General features: G+C 39.8%; 1 protein-coding gene across 2 annotated transcripts in view; it reads left to right on the top strand.

Moving 5' to 3' along the window:
* LOC122661691 (protein ALTERED SEED GERMINATION 2) overlaps window positions 1–17944 on the top strand; it is a 159551-nt gene that overhangs the window by 85352 nt on the left and 56255 nt on the right. The gene's annotated exons all lie outside the window — the stretch shown is intronic.

Below are 17944 nucleotides of genomic sequence, written 5' to 3'. Positions count from 1 at the left end.
GTCCGAATCCATGATATGAAGCTTGCATCTGTTGATTACTGGTGGTAATTATTATCAGCATATTGAAGGTATATATTTGGATCTCATAAGTCCTATGTTGGAGAAGAATCTGGACCAACTTTATGATCTGATCATACCGACTTTCCTCTCAAATAGGATTTTGAACTGCAATGACAATGCAAGAGAGTTCATAAGATGTGGCAATACTCAAAGTTTAGAACAGAAGAGGAACACAGCTTGTACAAACTATTTATTTCCACACAACTTAACAAATCATCCATCATCTGGAGAGTACTAAAATTGCTATGGATCAAAGAGATTTGTAAAATGTCCCTGATAGTCTCAAGGGTAAAAGCTCATTGAGGAAGAGTGCAGCCTATGTATTATTATCAGTCTTGAAAATAAAAGAACTGCTACACCATTCAGGGAAGCATCAATAGGATGATGAATGGAAAAAATATCCGTGCCTCAAACCCACGTTTGGGCATCAAATTGTTTATATTTGATTTGGAAAAAAAAAAAAAACCCACTTCACACATCAAACCAATTGCTCTTTCATAGTAGAAATATGAAATTTATATACCAAGGAGGTATAGGATTGAACTGAACTCTCAACCTTTAAAACCCCCAATTTCTAGGGTATTTTCCACTTTGAGAATGGAGAAGAAGAAGCATTCTAGGGCATTTTTCGTTTCATAAATAAAAAACCCCCAATTTCTAGGGCATTTTTTGTTTCATCAGAAGGAGAAGGATACCTGAGGTTTCAGCGACGAAAACGGTGCTTCGGCTTCGTGTATTCATGGTAGATGCTTTGGCTTTGCGAGAATGGAAAATGCAGAGAGATTCAGCGAGAATGACAAATGCAAAAAGCTTCAACAAGAACGGTAGAAGAAGAAAATGATTATTATGTTTTGATGGTAAATACCATCAATGCCCCTGATTCACTTAAGTCCACTTTTTTCACCGAAAAATTGGGAGAATTAATTCTAAAATGTGAGATTTCTCAAAAGCTTGCCAGAATCTATTATATCACCCATCTGTTTCAAAAAATCACAAAATCGGACTGGACAACCCATACATAATCTGTTTCAATTCTGCCCTCAGAATCAGAAAAAACACCAGAATCCATTTTTTTGGAAGGGTACCATACAGATCCTTGTTGTTTTCCATGCAACTCTATTCAGTTCTTTTTATTTTTGTTGATTCTAAGCCATGCTTATTGTGACAATTTCCGACCTAGAAGAACCGACAGTAACTACTTCAATAAGAGAGAAACAAGGGGAATGAAAAAAGAGAATAGGGAGGAAAGTAATACTATCGATTGGATAGAATAGGGTTAACTCGAATTGGTAGTGGTAGTGTGTATTACGTAGTTTTCACGACATCTAGGCGACCGAAGGCATTGAAGGGGTGCCTAGGCGACAAAATGCATGCATAGGTGCCCTAGGCACGCAGTATTGCCAGTATATGACTATTTGTAATATAACTGTGAGATGTGGTCCATAGGGTGTCATGTACCCATATTGGACCCAATCCTTTCTAACATTAGTGGGGTTATCATGTAATAATGATGGGAGTTATCGTGAGGGTATTTGATTTGCTTTAGGATAGTATGAAGTGTCTTAGATAGGCAGTTTCCTTGTTTGATTGCAACTCTACATTGGTGATTCTTAGTCCTATAAATAAAGTATCAAGTACTAGCGGTAGATTATTCTCTAAGTCTATCACTGGCTTAGTTCTTTTGTCTCTGTCGTCTCTCTCTCTCTCTGCTCTTCATCTCCTTCATCCTGGTTTGCTGATTATTCGATTTTTTTCTAAATTACATGGTATCAGAGCATTAATAGTCAGCTATCCATCGATTTTGGTTTGAGAGTCTAAGAAGTTTCTATGTTAATGGTTTACAGCAACCGATGCTGTCTTGTACTACTCGTGTATGAATTTCTGGTCCTAATTCATGGTGATATAATGACAAAAATAGGGCCTTTTTTACCTGGTGGTTTATTATTATGTAGTACATTGTTGATTGAAGGCAATTCTCTCATTCTCCAATCTTGCGGTCGTATGACTATCCTATAAATTTTTCCTTTAAGTTTTGAAGGAATATGTCGATTACACAACACTTTGGACGCACCTCTCCAGTTCATCCATCCTATTTTAATTCTATGTGAAACCTCATCCTATATATCACCTTCTTTATTTATGATTGAGCTTAAGTACCTAAAATAATTACTTTGCGGAATCTCCCTCTCATCAATTTTCACCACCTCATTTTCCATCCTAGTGTAACCAAATACACACCATATACTGCGTCTTTGTTCTACTGATCTTAAAACTTTTGATTCCAAGGTTGATCTACATACCTCCAACTTGGCATTAATCCCTGCTTTTGTCTCATCTACCAAAACAATATCATCAGCAAAAAGGATACACCAAAGAACTTCGTCGTAAATGTCTCTAGTTATTTATCCACGATAAGCGAAAACAAATTAGGGTTTAGTTGATCCTTGATCTAGCCCAATTTTAATTGGGAATACAATATCTAGACTCCTCATAGTTCTTACACTAGTCATTGCACCATCATACATATCTTTAATTATGTCCATATATTTAATTGAAGCACTTATTTTCTCTAGTACTCGCCAGATTAACTCTCTAGGGACATTGTCATAAGCGTTTCTAGGTCGATAAAGACCATATGGAGATCCTTCTTGCAATCCCTAAATCTTTCCATGAGTTGTAAATAAATTGCTTCTGTCGTGGATTTTCCTAGTATAAAACCAAATTGGTTTTCTGTAATTATTGTTTCTTGTCTCATGTGAGTTTAAATAATCGTCCCCCATAATTTTATAGTATGTCTCATTGGTTTTATGCTTCTATAGGTATTACAGCTTTGAATATCACCTTTATTTTTGTAAATCGGAACCACGATGCTTCTTCTCCATTTCATCTGACATTTTCCTTATGTTTATAATCTTTTAAACAACTTGGTTAGCCAAGATAAGCCTCAGGTTCCTAAGTTCTTCCACACTCCTATTGGGACCTCATCTGGGCCTTGGCCCTTGCCTACTTTCATCCTCCGTAAAGTTTCTTTTACTTCAAACACCCTAATTTGTCATATATATCACGACATGTGGTGTCTTGATGGGTAATGCAGTCTTCCGGAACACTATTACTCGAAGTGTCTTCATTTAGTAGGTTGCAGAAATACCCTTCCAATCTCTTCTTAATGTCCTTATCTCTTATTACTACTTTACCATCTTCACTTTTAATACATCTAACATGATCGATATCTCTACTCTTCCTTTCCCTCACTTTAGCTATATTATAGATAGTTTTTTCCCCTTCCTTTGCGCTCAAATTGTTATAAAGATCTCCATACTTATTCACCCTTGTTTTTCCCACAATCTTTTTAGCTTCATTTCTGGCAAATTTATATCTTTGCAGATCCTCTACATTCTTAGTCTTTTACCATGTCTTAAGACTAGCTTTCTTAGTCTTAATGGATGCTTGAACCTCATCATCCCACCACCAAATCTCTATAGGGGAATGGCGTTTTCCTTTCGATTCGCCTGGGACATCTTTAACAATCTTCTTAATACAAGTAGTCATCTCATTCCACATCCTATTAGTGTCTCCCTCAAAGTCTCACTTTCCTTGTTTTACCACTTCATCAGTAAATGATTTCAAAGTATCCCTTTGAAGCTCCACCACCTTATCCTAGGGCAAATAAGCTCACATTTCTTATGATTTTATGTAGCGAGGCGCATATCCATGACCACTTTTATGTTGTGTGGTTAAACTCTCCTGTGGTGTAACCTACAATCCTTACATTACAATTTATCAAACCCTCTAGTTAGGAAGAAATCTATTTGGCTACTATGGATTCCACTTTTGAAGGTAACTAAATGCTCCTCTCTCTTTTCAAAGTAAGCGTTTACAAAGTTACAATGGATAAATTATAAGTCACATCAAAATCTATGACCGAGAACCCTCCTCATTCCTCTCTCCAAAACCATATCTTCCATGTACATCTTCATAGCCTTTACGATCTTTCCCAACATGTCCATTCAGATCACCCCTCTATAATATTCTTTCCTTGTTTAAAACCTTGCACTATTCCATCAAATTGTTCCCAAAATTGTAACTTACTACGTTCATCCAATCCTACTTTAGGTGCATAGACGCTAATTATATTGACAACAACCTCTTTCTCCAACACAAGCTTGATGGATATAATCTTATCTCTAAATCTTTTAACATCCACCACATTGTTTGATAAATCTTTATCTACTATTATGTCTACTCAACTTCTATTACTTGTACCCCCCACCGCATATACGAAAGTCATGGTTCGAAAACTCGTCTCGAATAGCCGTCTTGACCAGGTCGAGTTTTTCGAAATCTCGAGATTTAGGCAAGACAATGTATTTATTTTTTTATTTTTTTGGGGGGGGGGGTTTGGAATATGTTTCGGTGAAAAAATGGCCATAGTTGGCTCCGAAACTTTAAGCGAAGCTTGTTTTAGGCTTAATAAACATATTTAAAGGTTCATAATTGAAAGAAAAAAAAAACACCCAATTTGGTGTTTTGGATTTGCACGGCCTAGGAGACAGCTTCCTTATTGCAGGGCGCCTTGCACTATTTTTTATTAGTACTAGGTTCCGGTCTATGATTTTATATTTGTAATTTCATTTACTTAAGATATTATTCATAAATAAGCCAATACCCCGTATTTGAATCCAATAAAAATAGTTAAAAAATCAAATTCCAAAAGGATAAAAAGTCAACCCCTCAAGAACAAAAACAGGATTTTCGGCGGTAGATGAAATTTTCAACTTTCATATGCTGGGTTTTTTCTCAAATCTAAAAATTCTCTAAATCTTAATATGGTAAAACATTGTTAACAACCAAAACTGCAGTAAAATATTCATTTGTTTTGATATATAAAAAAATATTTTTATTCAGAGCGATTTTGACAGCATTCGCACAGACCAAATAAGGTTTGACCAGAACATTACTTCTTCAATATAAATCAGATTTAAGCACTTTTGGATTTGTTGGAAAGCTGGTTTTGTGCTCTAACTAATACAAAAATGTCTCATGTAAAACTCAAAATCATTTGACTAGTCAAACTTCTAAATCTAAAGCATTTAATTACTTATAGATAAGCTCATATTTTCTAAGAACAGTATAAACAAAATGTGATACTAGTATAAACTAAATGTATGTTTTGATTGTTTCAAACTTCCAATAGCTTGCTTCTTCAGTTCTGCTGTCTTCTAGTTCTATGCTGATTTTTGATGACTAGATGTGGCTTAATATTGATTTTTGATGACTTGATGTGACTCAATGTTATTTTCTATAGCTTGATGTGGTTTAATGTTGATTTTTGATTACTTGAGATGACTTAATGTTGATTTTTGATGACTTGAGGAGGCTTAATGTTGAGTTTTGATGATATAAGGTATATATTGTAACACACTAAATAATTTTAGAATAGGGGGAAAATGAAAAATAACACTAGAGGGTGCCTTGGTCGCTTAGGCAACGCATTGGTGGGCGCCTTGTCGCTTAAGCGCTTAAGCACCTCTCCACCGACTTGGGTCACCTTGCCGCCTTGACAACTATGCTCCGGTGTGTAACATATAAAAAATCCACACCCATACAACAAGTATTTGTCATATTTTTTTCCAAAAAATAGATTTTGTAAATAGTAACTTTACCTAAAATGGTTGAATGTAACCAAATCTATAGTTGTCACGGCGTCTAGGCAACCCAAGGCATTGGAGAGGGTTCAAAAGCAAGCCAATACCAAATAGGCGACCAAGGCGCCTAGGCGACGCCTTGACTACTATGACCAAATCTGGAGGAATAGGCCGCAATTGATCTCTTCGTAGTGTATCTCAGTAGCAGGGAGTGATGATGAGTAAGGGTGTCAACCAGTTCGGTTTCGGGTATTCGGTTTGGTTCCATGCCTTGTGGGTGTGACCCGAAACCGAACCAAAACCCGAGTCGGTTCTAGGACTAACAACCGAATCCGAAACACCTCGGTTCGGTTCGGTCTCGGGTCTAATTCAGTTTAAAAAAAGGGTTCTAATTCGGGTCTAATTCGACTTTTAATACATTATAATACGGTTCCATTTTTTATAGGCTGCTAGGTCATCCATTGTTGCTGCTTTGCTGTGTTCTCGAGGAACTCCATTTGTATAAATAAATGCTCACAAAACCTTAAAGGAACACATCAAAATTATAATTCCAAAAGAAAACACATCAATGAAATCATAGAGAAACACATCAAAATTAGCTGTTCCAAAAGATATTATTAATTTGATTTTGGTGCATACCGTTTTGGTTACTTTACTTTATTAATTATCATTTCCCCAAAAGATATTAAAAGTTATAGGGTTTGGGAATAAATGGGTATTTGGTTCGGTTTCGGTTCAAACTGACGGGTCTGGACATGAAACCGAACCAAATTAAATTATCATACATCTGAACTGAAACCAAACCGAATTAATTCGGTTCAGCTTGGTTCGGTTAATTCGGCTCGGTTTTCGGTTTTCGGTTTGGTTTTGACACAGTGAATGATGAGGCCAAAAAGTGAAGAAACCAAGTTTTTCCCCTTCTCCCAACCAAAACAGCACTCTCTCTAGCGAGAGAGTTCAAATTCTCAAAATAAAAATCAAGTTAGTACACTTTTATAAAGTGCTTTGTAGAAGTTTGCCGATATTTCGGCGATTTATTCTAAACTACCGAAATATCGTCCTTGATTTTCGAAACTCGGCAGTTTTTTTAATTCGTATAGTATCTCGTCTCGACCAGCTCAAGTTTCTCGAGATCTTGGCGAGATTTTGAGCTATGATCAAAGTTTAAAGTCGTCGATCTCCTTATCTTTTTTACCCTTTCATCTAGTCTCTGACTCTTTTAAATATAAGCTATGTTAATCCCTCTTCTCCTCATAACATCTATCAATTCTAGACTCGTACCTATTAAAAATCCAATGTTCCAATATGCTAATCTAATCCTACACTTTTGGAATAGCTTCTTTACCTGCACTCGTCCACGGTGCAAGAACCATTGCCTACTTGTCACCGCATCCGGGCGCCGACACGGCGTGTCGCTTAGAGGGAACGCACTAGCTATCAGTTGCTCACTTTTCACTATACCTGGTTCATAGTGTAGTGCATTGCTTATTCTGTCGGGGAACGCCCTGGCATAATGTTTATAATATAAGGTTGTAGAATCCATGTAAAAGGGTTTGGCTAGGCTTTTTTTGGTGCCGGCTGCTGACCTGATGCACCAACCGTCCTCCTTTATCCGGGCTTGGGACGGCAGCAAATATTGACAGAGAAGAGAATCTCACAATATTTATCTTTAACCTGTTTTTGATATTGTTTTCCAATATTACCCCTTATCTTTTACTTTAATTCAGACCCTATCCATATTTTGTCTTATTTGTTTTGCCCCCAATCTATAAAATACTAATACCCTACATGTCCCATAAAAAAGAGTCTTCTTGTTTGGGTGGGCCCATAAGTGTTGCCAGAATTTACAGAGTTGCCATTGGGATTATATATTTACCATATTATTGATATGGTAGGCCCCAGATTGCATCAAATTTTTTTTAAAAAAAAAAATTGGCACTTGCATGTAGTGATGGTTGTTGCTATTATTGGAGATTATTTGCCAAGATTTGTTTAAATCTGGCCTATCTGATATTTTATTTGCTACTGTGAGGTGGTGATTGGAGAATTTTATTGAGATATTATTTGCGGCTGCTTTAAGCCTTATTTGTTTGCGCTTATCATAGATGATTTATCCAGAGACAGTCAAGATGATGTTCCTTGGTGTATGCTTTTTGCTAATGATATTGTTTTGGTGGATGAGACAAAAGTAGGGATTAACGCCAAGTTGGAGTTATAGGACGGATAATGAGGTGATGAAAATTGATGAGACGGATATTTCGCGAAGTGATTATTCTAGATATTTGGGTCAATCGTAAATAAAGAAGGTGATGTAGAGGATGATGTTTCATATAGAATTAAAATAGGATGGATGAAGTGGAGAGGTATGTCTGCAGTGTTTTGTGATCGACGTATTTATAAGACAGTCTTCTTTTTTTGGGTGAATACAAAATTCATTACCAAAGAGAAAAGAATTACAGGGACCCCCGAGGGGGAGCAACAAAACAAAGAATCAGCAAGCCAAAGCCTAAGCTAAGTGGGGCTTGAGCAACAAGAGAGACAGAAAAGAGACCCCAGGAGACAACAGTGAGCCTGTTCCTTGGGGTGTCAAAACAAGAAGCGGGAGAGCTGACGACAACTTCGCTTTAATTTGGAAAGATATGGAATCTCAAATCTGCTGATAAGACCGAGAGTTGGAGGTCCATTTCCTGATATTACGCTCCATCCAAATATGGGTGAGAGTTGCACAAAAAGCCATCTTTCTGACCGTATCACAAATAGAGGAGCCAGCCTAAGTCATATCAATCCAAATCCACTCTCTAGAGAAAGGAAGAATTCTTCTAGAGGCAGGCCAGTATTTGATCAAAATGCCTTTCCAAATGGCAGCCGATGTAGGGCAACCAAAAAATAGGTGATCAGAGTCTTCCACATTGTTCCAGCAGAGGCAGCATGTGGGGAAGACGGAGATCTGGCGATGACGAAGGAAAGCCTGAGTTGGAAGACAGTTGGTGAAGACCTTCCAGGCCGTGAAGCAATGGCGAGGAATGTGATGCTTGAATCAAAGAAGTTTCCTCTAAGTAACCAACAGACCTTTCTGACAAACGAAGTCCCAGGCTGCTACCTGCTATGATGTATGGTGCGGAATGTTGGACAGTTAGAAGCATCATATAGATAAACTCAGTGTAGCAGAGATGAGGGTGTTGAGATGGATGATTGGAAAAATTAGGAATGATCATACTAGAGCTGATTTGGGAGTAGCTTCGACACATGATAAGCGATGAGAAAGTCGTTTGAGGTGGCATGGCCATGTTCAACGGAGGCCTTGGATGCTTCAGTACGGAGGAGTGATTTGGTTCAGATTAAAGGAACTAAAAGGGCTAGGAGATGTGGTGTGGAAAGACATGCATGGCTTAGGCCTTGTATGACTTCGAATAGAGCTGATTGGAGGGCAAGGATCCATGCAGCCAACCCTATTTAGTTGGGATAAGGCTGAGTAGTTGTTATTTTGTATTATTTGCTGCTGCTCTTGCTTATGGAATTTATTGTGATGCTCATCCTTCGAGATGCTGATTAATGTTGTCATATGATGGTGGAATACTCTATATTGCATCCAATGCATTATTTTCCACATGTAATGCTACTGTGAAGGGGAGATTGGAGATTCTTATCTGCTCGAGTTATCAGTTGAAGATTATTATCATTTATTTGTTTTGTGTAATCTGGTCGTGCCATCAGCAACAGTTTTATCTATGAAGCATAGTTCGAGAACTCGTTTCGTTTCGGTTTTTCGAGTTGATCGAAATATCCGAAATATTCGAAATTTCGGATATTTCAGTCGAAATATTATTTTTTCTGGTATGTTTCGATAGGTCATTTTGGTGGGTTTTAGGCCAAGTTAAGGCTTGAAACTTCATGGAAACCCTATTTTAGGCTATATATAAACACATTTAAATGTTCAAATTGCAAAAATAGTCACCCAAAATGGTGTTTTGGATGTGCACTATTGATTGACAACGTACGGTCAAACCCTAATGTATAACTTAGTTAATTACACATTTACACATACACATTGTACATTAAACAAGTAAATTGACGTAGAACTAAGTTGGAAACATAATGACTCATAAGTTAAGTCATAAATCATAATATTAAGTACATAAGAGTATAAGACATCAAGTCAATAACAAGTTAACAAATAACAACTTAAGAGTAAAGATTTAAGAAGATGATATCAATTATCAAACATTCCAAATCACAATATGTCAATATCCCCAATTGTCCGTCAAGGCTATAAGTCAAGTAGTCAACTAGTCATCATTCATCTCAAATGTTTGCAAATTGGCTAATAACTACTCCGCCGTCCAGGATCAACCCCACTCATGGTCCGTTGGAGCCAACGTGTATTGCTCTCCGATGGACAAATGCATGCCACGTCATAGTGCGGGAGAAGAAGCGAGTGTTACTATCCACAGCTGGCCATGTAAACATCATCAACATCTAAGGTAACCTATCCTAGGATATAGGTCACCAAACGTGAAGAAGTACTACCCATCGATCCACTATGATATGAGTCATATGACGGCTGCGGGAGCATGTACGGGTTGTACGATCGCGGTTGGTGGGTTGGGTAGCCAGTGTAGGAAAAGAAGTCATCCACAAAAGACGATCCACTATATCCTTGTGAGTGGGAGTCATACTCAAACGGGAATGGATGGAGAAGATATGGTTGCTTGCACCCAAGTGCGCCGAGAATGCCCTTCGCCATATGGATGTGAATGAGATGAACCATGCTCACGATTGTCTTTGAGATGGACTGCTGTCTACATGAAAAAGATGGGGCACGGAAATGCCCGCTCGATCTGTCTCTATTGCCAATACTCGACCACCGAGCCGAGATAGGGCATCAATGTCCATAAGCTCAGCCTGCCTACTAGTACCACTACCGCGACCAACGGGACGGGGCTGGCCACGCCGCTTTGAGTAGGTCGAGGTGAACGATGTGGGCCGTGTGGCTGGTGTGGGGCGGTGGGGGCACGGATTGCCTCTTCTTCGCTCTTGTACCACAATCGAGGACTCGAGTTCCCTCACATGCTTGACCACCATCACCATTATCATCACGTCCATCATTACCTTCATCATCACCTCCATCATCCCCATCTCCACCAGGACCACCACCACCATCTCTACCACCACCATCTCCACCAGATGACATAGACCAATCTTAATCCTCATCAACACCACCAGAGACTGAATCGTATGGGCGACGCGTCCCGTGCTTGTTACCTCACCCTCTGCAGCCATGAAGTCATCCACATTAGCTTCTATGTGTTCAGCTATCATGGGGTCAGGTCTACCTCCAGGCTGACTAACACTGGCTCACCTCTATCTCTCACCCAATCAATAATAGGATCTTCATCATCTGACTCCACCTGGAAAATGTCGGCGAGATCGATATTTTTCCTGATACCCTCTTGTCCCATGCGTATGTGTTGCATCTTCAACCTCACATTATAATGCACATATACTAAGTCGGAGAGACGTTGAACCTAATATATTTCTCCTCTTGGAGTGGATGAGAAAAATGTACTCCAATTCCGTTCACGCCGAGATCTTGAACATGTGCGGGAGAGAACCTTGATGGCTATTTTTCTTAAATTGTTTGCCAAACCCCCATACAACACCCACTATTCAGCTGCATTACAACAAAAGAAACATGTCACCTTCATTTCAAAAGAATAAGATATTGAATTGAGTAATGACTAATGAGTATCGGCATCACCACGTGTCCGCCTTGCTCTGTGCAATCGGTTCCAAAACTTCCCAATGCATCCTTAAAAGTCTTCAACTATAATCATTTGGAAAATATTTAAAATTAGTAATGACTCGTTACTATTTAGTATTGAATTGAGTAATTCCAAATGAATTATAACTTTTACGACTCACCTCATTGTTGCATATCGCTTGTAATTTACTATTCGGCTCCAACTTGGCAACTACTTCTTTGATCGCGTCAATAAGACTATTATTCAACCCAAGCCTATGATTTGTATTGGTATTTGGGGTTCAAATAATATGCTGAAATTGACATTACATATTGACTAGTTAGTAATATATCCTTCAAATTAACTTTAAAAGATGTAATTGCATAAAAAACAAAGAGTGTACACTCACCACCTTATACGGTGGATGCATATGTTGATTATCCCAGCGTTCCTTGATAATTTTGAGAAAGTGTTTGCTACCTCGTGGATTTGCATTGTAAACACCTTCATTCATCAAGTCTATGGCAGCATATAGATGTGGCATGGTTGGTCCCTTGAGAGCGAATCAACTATATGCAAAACCTTAACCACTGGGTCCAGAAGTTGTACCACTTTATGCAACTTAGACCAAAAGTCATCCGATGAAATTGTAGCTTGTGCTTCCCTACCACCATGGGTATTGGACCCATTCCGTTGAACCGTCTTGAAGCAAACATTGATCTCACCCGGACTTCTTGGTCTCTATACTTGAGCGCAATGTAGTTGGTGGCGAATCTAGTTATGCCTGGCCTCACTAAGTCACCCCCACTTCTCCCTCAAGAGGTTTAGTGCAAACCCATGATTGTAGACAAAGTTGGTCATTTGCCTTACCTTTTCCACAACATGTTGTACCAATTTGATCTTTCCCATATCCTTCAACATGAGGTCTATACAATGAGCAGCACATGGAGTCCAAAACAACCGGTACTTATTGTTTTGCATCAACCTCTCACCGGCACTCTTGTAGTTGCTTCCGTTGTCCGTTACAATTTGGACAACGTTCCCCACTCCTACATCTTCTACCACTTCCTTCAACAATTTGTAGATATACTTTGCATCCTTTTTCTTCTTGGATGCATCAACAGACTTCAGAAAGACTGTCCTCCCATCACAATACACCATAAAGTTGATGATGGAATTTATTGTAGGACTAGTCCAACCATCACACATTATGGTCACCTTATAGTTCTCCCACAGTCCCCTCATTTAATTGATGTAGTCTTCAAGCTCTCTCTTTTGCTGGGGCAAATACACATTCATAATCTCATATGGGGTGGGCCCCTTATACCCTGGGCCAGCCTCAGCAATGGAATCTATCATAGTCTGATAAAAGGGGCCTTGTGCTGTGTTTGCTGGGATGGTATGGTATAACATCCACTTAGCTATAGATTCCTTCACCATCCCCTTCAGATTTTTCCATGGTCCCTTGATTTTTGGTTGTTTGTTGCCTTTCTTTCTATAAACACCAGGTGCTTGGTGAAGTGTTGGGTCATCTTGTGGTGGTGGAGGCGGAGGGGGAGTTGCCCTCGTACTCTGTGATCTCCTAAAGAGATTAGGCAACCCACCTCCTCCACTTGTACCTGCTCCTCCACTACCACTAGCACCAGCTCTAGAGGTACCAGCTCCTCCACTACCACCTACTCTCTGTCTCTCGACTCTCTCCTGATCCTCATGATAACTGGCTCTGCTCATCATCTGTGCTCGTCTCCAATCCCTAGCCTCTCGCTCAGTCTCTATATCATCAGGAACATAGACATCATCACTGTCATCATCATCATCATCATGATGGTTTGATTGGCCTCCCATTGTACACCTCACTACTTCCTCAAGATCTACTTTTGCCTTCTCCCTTTGAGCCTTCCTCTTACTCCCTCCCTTCATATAATCAATGACAGCCCTAGATACCTCCACAGGGACCATATGACATGCGACCACTTCAGGAGAATTCCCAGCTAGATGTTGTTTGAGTCTAATGGCACCACCTCCCAAAAACTACATGTGACAATAGTTGCATTGGGATTTTCTTTTATCCCCATCAATTGGAGTGCCATGCAACCATGCAATGTCACCCTTAGTGTGTCTGGGTATGCTCTCCTCCCCCGGAGTGCAGGGCGGCTGCCTCTGCCCCTCTTGCCTCGGCTCTGCTCGTTTACCACGGTTCGCCATAATCGGACTAGTTTCTGTTGCATGAATAAAAGACAATTCATTAATCACTGAAGCACATCAATTCTTTTAGTTTAAATGTTTAAGAATTAAGATTTAAGAGCACTAACACAAGTATATAAGTATATAACTATTTAGTATTTTTCCCCTAACCCTCATATTTTTCTCATATTTAAAAACAATTTTTAAAAATATTTTTCAAAAAAATATTGGCCTAGCACAACAAAATCGAAAAGATATGTAAATGGGCAGCAAATAAGAAGTATGTACAATTTACTTTTATATTTTTCAGTAATTTTAAAACAAAAACCTCATATTTTTTTCTTATTTTTTGCTATTTTTTTGAATTTTTTAAATATTTTTTTATAATTTTTAAAAATTAAAATAATTAATTATTGGCAGAAAAATATTTTTGACACCATGAGGCCATAGATCGGCCAATGGTGTCTAATATATATTTAATTCATCACCATACAATATACATAACCCTTATTATTTTTTGATTTTTGTTGTAAATAAATCCAATTTTTGAAGTAGAAAAATAAATAAATAATATATATACCAAAAAAAAATTTCGACACCGTGAAGTCGTAGATCGGCATCCGGTGTCTAAAATATATTTATTTCATCACAAACAAACATGTTGATCATGCATTTCCCTAAAAAAAATCAATTTTGAGAATATGGTTTTACCTGGAATAGTGGAAAGGCTTCACAGATGTGCTAAGAAGTTTGTTCTCCAAGTGATTCCGGCGTAGATGCGGCAAGGATTCAAGTGGGAAGTGGAAGATTGAAGAAGAAATGAGCAAAAACCTTCAAAAACCAAGCAAAAGTGCCAAAGGAGGAAAATGCTCTCTGTTTCTCAGTCTCGGTTGAAATTTCGACCGAGACTGTCGAACATGGTATTTTATACAAAGCAATTTCTCGAGATTTTAAAAAAATCTCAGAATATCTCGAAATCTCAAGAATTTTGATCGAAATTTTGTATTTTTTTTATTCGAGGGGCCATTTCGTTTCGAGACGGTCGAAATTCTCGAAATCTCGATCGAGATTTCGCGAGATTTTGAATTATGCTATGAAGATGGTGTTCAGCAACAATGCAATTTATCAATGCTTCACACTTCACAACAACCTTAGCTGAGTGGTTCACTACAACCTTGTGCTGTCTAGTTCACAACAACCTTATGATGAGTGATTCCCAGCAACCTTATATGGAGTTATTTGGTCTCCAACAACCTGATGTTGTAACTTGGTTCATAAAATCCTATATTGCATTTTATCAGTGGTTCACAGTAACCTGTACTACACTTTTACCAGTTGTTCGTAGTGACCTATGCTTTAATTTTATCTTCTCTGTGACCCCTATTTGGGGCTCATCAGTGTTTGCACTTTTATTTGTCTTCTTTTTGAAGCTTACTACCTACCTGCCTTGAGAGGCTGCACTTTTATCTGTCTTTTTTGAGAAGATTACTACCTACTACCTACCTTCTTTGGGAAGGGCTTGTGATGTTGTTGTTGCTGGTATGATATTTTGGATTGCGGATTGGTGTTCTCCACTGCATAGTTTGTTCGTTGCTAATGGTTATGTTGGGTTTATTTGACACGACAATTTTATATCAACTGATGTTGTTGAGGATTGGTGTGTTTGAGTTGATATTGCTACATGAATAAAGTTCTCTCTGTACTCATTGGCATCTACAACTGCTATTCAAGACTGGGTGTTGCTTTTAATATATGTTCTTGTTTTTTTTTTTTTTTTTTGATGAATAAATAATTCAATTACCAGAGGAAGGAAGAATTGGGGGGGGGGGGGGAGGAAACAATCCCTACCAAAAGGCAAGGACAATACAAATGGGCCAAAGCCCAACACAGAACTTGCACTATAAAGAAAGCACTGCAAGCAACCCAAGAACCAGGCCCATCACAAAGGAGGCCAACTATCCTGGATCTATGGACTCACAACTGAGAGCGCAATTCCTAATATCCAAATTGAAAGGCGGATCCATCTCCAGGCCGTGAAGGGACTAAGAAATGTAGGGACGATTCTTAGGAAAAGGAGGGGAGCTGGGATTACGACGTCGAAAAACATGGAGAGATGGGGGAGGCAAAAGGGTGATGAGAGGGGTGGGAAAGCCGGGAAGAGTTATGGGTTAAGAGAGAAGAGGAAACTGGCCCATTTGAACCAGATGGGCCAGCCAAAGAGGGAAAGGACAAAGGAGAGGGAGTAAAAGAGGGGACCACAACTTGGATAGTAGAAATCGGGGAGAGAGAAGGCCTAGGGGATAGAAATCCCTTAGCAATCGATTTGAGAAAGGAGGAGATACCGAGGTTTTGGGGGAGAGAATTAAGGGAAACCTGTAGAGGGACGATAGGCTCCATAGGTTCAACAGACTCAGCAGGCTCAACTGGAACAGAGGAAGGAGAGGAGAGATGGCGACTCGTCGAAAGAGTTTCTGACAAAGGTAGGGAAAAAGCTTCAATTGCAGAAGAGGGATCGATGTCAACGGTCTGGGGTGCAGAGGCAATGGCGACTGGAGGGGAAAAGATGGCGACAGGAGCCGCAGCAGAGAGCTCAGAGACAGAGGTCCTTGCAGGGCTATCGTCAACCATGGACCGCAGGAAGAACCACCGATTTTGACCGTTGGTCCTTGTAGGGCTATGGACCAGCGGTAAGGGAAGAGTGTCAGGTGCATGCTCCCGAGGAGAGCCAGAGGCGGGTTTCTCTTGATGGCAAGGGGCCCTAAGATGGCGACTTCAACGTGGGCCAAGGCTGGGCGATCGGAGGTCCGAAGCAGTGGTTGGGCCAAGAGGAGGGAGAGGGTGAGGCAGAGGAGGGTAGATAGTGGATTTGTGGTTCTAAGAAGCAGAGGTTAAAGTGGCTGAGGAAACCGGAGGATCTTCACAGTCAGCAACCTCAACCGTCTTAGGGGAACACTTATGGGAATCATGCCCAAAAACTTTGCAAACAAGGCAATGGGGAGGGTTCCATTCGTAGATAACTTCTTGTGTGAAAGAGAAACCCTCATCATCAGCAACAGTGATGGAGGACAGATGGGGTTCTTCGGCAGAGACCTCGATACAGATTTGAGCAAAAGTTAACCGATCTTTCCTTTTGGTTCTTGCATCAGAAAAGAGAGGTTTCCCCAACACAGAACCAACTATACTGAGCCCGTCAGTACGCCAATAATGGAGAGGGAGACCAGGCAAGGAGATCCACAAAGGGATGGTACTCAGGTCAACTCGATGAAGCTGTAGATGCCGATTCCATTGACGGAGGAAGATTGGTTTCCTACCAACTTGCCATGGACCTCCCTCAAGCACACGGAGCTTGTCATTTTCATCCGAGAACTTGAAGATGAACAAACCATTATCCATCAGGTAAGTTTCAACATTCCCTTGAAGACTCCATTGCTTAGTGAGGGAGAGCATAGCAATCTGAAATGTTGGTCTGCTTCCAATGAATTGGCCTACCAAAGAATTGAGCCAGATGTCCGCTTCATGGTCCAGAAGGGTAGTCCGGCAGAGGGCAACCTTAGAGCTTCCAACAGAGGAAGGGGCAACGAAGTGCAGGGGAAGACCTTCTCTAGAGGGCACTGGTGCCTGGCTGAAGAGGGCACTCCAGGCCAATTCTTGATGGGACTGCACCAAACCAGGGAGGCCAGCCATGGTGGCCGGCACTCACGGGAGGGGAAAAAAAATCTCGGTGCATTTGAAAGGGTGTTGGTTCTGTGTTCTCCAGAACTTGAAGATGAGCAAACCACTATCCATCAGGTAAGTTTCAACATTCCCTTGAAGACTCCATTGCTTAGTGAGGAGAGCTTAACTTATATGTTCTTGTTGTTCCAAGCTGGAACCTTTGATCATGGTTCAAAATCTTGCGATATTTCGCCGAAATATCGCAATTTCGTATATCTCGAGCTTACGAGATCACGAAATCAGGTCGAAATGAAAAAATACCATATTTCGTCGATATCTCGTGAGATATCGTGAGATATCAATATGAGATATCGACGAAATATGGTATTTTGGCTTAAAGTGTCACGTGAAGGGGGCTTTAATACAATATTTCGATGATTTCGGTCCATATTTCGACCGAGAGCTGCATTTGCTAAGGAATTTCAGTCTTTTGCCTATTCTTCCACTCTTCCAAGCTCTCATCCAACACTCTAGCCATTGTTCGAAGCACATTGTTGTCGGATTTTGCGGTAAACTCATCGAAGGGTCATCTAAGCTCATCATCCAAGCCATTTTCCACTATTTAAGGTAAATTCTATTCCTCTAAAACTATTTTTTGAA

The sequence above is a fragment of the Telopea speciosissima genome, chromosome 5 (assembly GCF_018873765.1).
Source record: "Telopea speciosissima isolate NSW1024214 ecotype Mountain lineage chromosome 5, Tspe_v1, whole genome shotgun sequence".
NCBI lineage: Eukaryota > Viridiplantae > Streptophyta > Magnoliopsida > Proteales > Proteaceae > Telopea > Telopea speciosissima.
The sequence above is the reverse complement of the archived record's forward strand: the minus strand, read 5'-3'. Positions and strand labels throughout refer to the sequence as shown.